Consider the following 479-nt stretch of genomic DNA (forward strand, 5'->3'; position numbering starts at 1 on the left):
AAGTCCATATTTGCACGCCACAATTTCAACTGTAAAGGATTGTAGTCATTGACTCAAACTTCTTTTTCATTTTGTTTGAGATAATATATTTTATTGTATGATTTCAAGCTATTTTCAACATCATTGATGCAAATACTATCTCGTACTGGTCTACAAAAATCATATCGGCATCTAGATACATAGGCCTTGCCGACTTTAATATTTCTGTTGCAGTAATTGCCGCACTTTTGTATTTGGATTTTTTTACCAAAAAATTTAAATCAGCTGACGTATTACTATCCGGTATATGACAGGTAATTCTATCTTGTATGAAAGAACAGACTTCTTCTAGACGATTGATACCGACAACAGGAGCATTTTCAATCCATAAAAGTATGTGATAATGAGTCGCTCCACGCATTTGATATTCTTTTTTAACATAATATTGCTCTAGTTTGCCTAGAATACCTCTCTGGAGAATGACTAGGTTTAAGAAATCC

Source organism: Amphimedon queenslandica, unplaced genomic scaffold (assembly GCF_000090795.2).
Source record: "Amphimedon queenslandica unplaced genomic scaffold, v1.1 AMPQUscaffold_13073, whole genome shotgun sequence".
Taxonomy (NCBI): Eukaryota; Metazoa; Porifera; class Demospongiae; order Haplosclerida; family Niphatidae; genus Amphimedon; species Amphimedon queenslandica.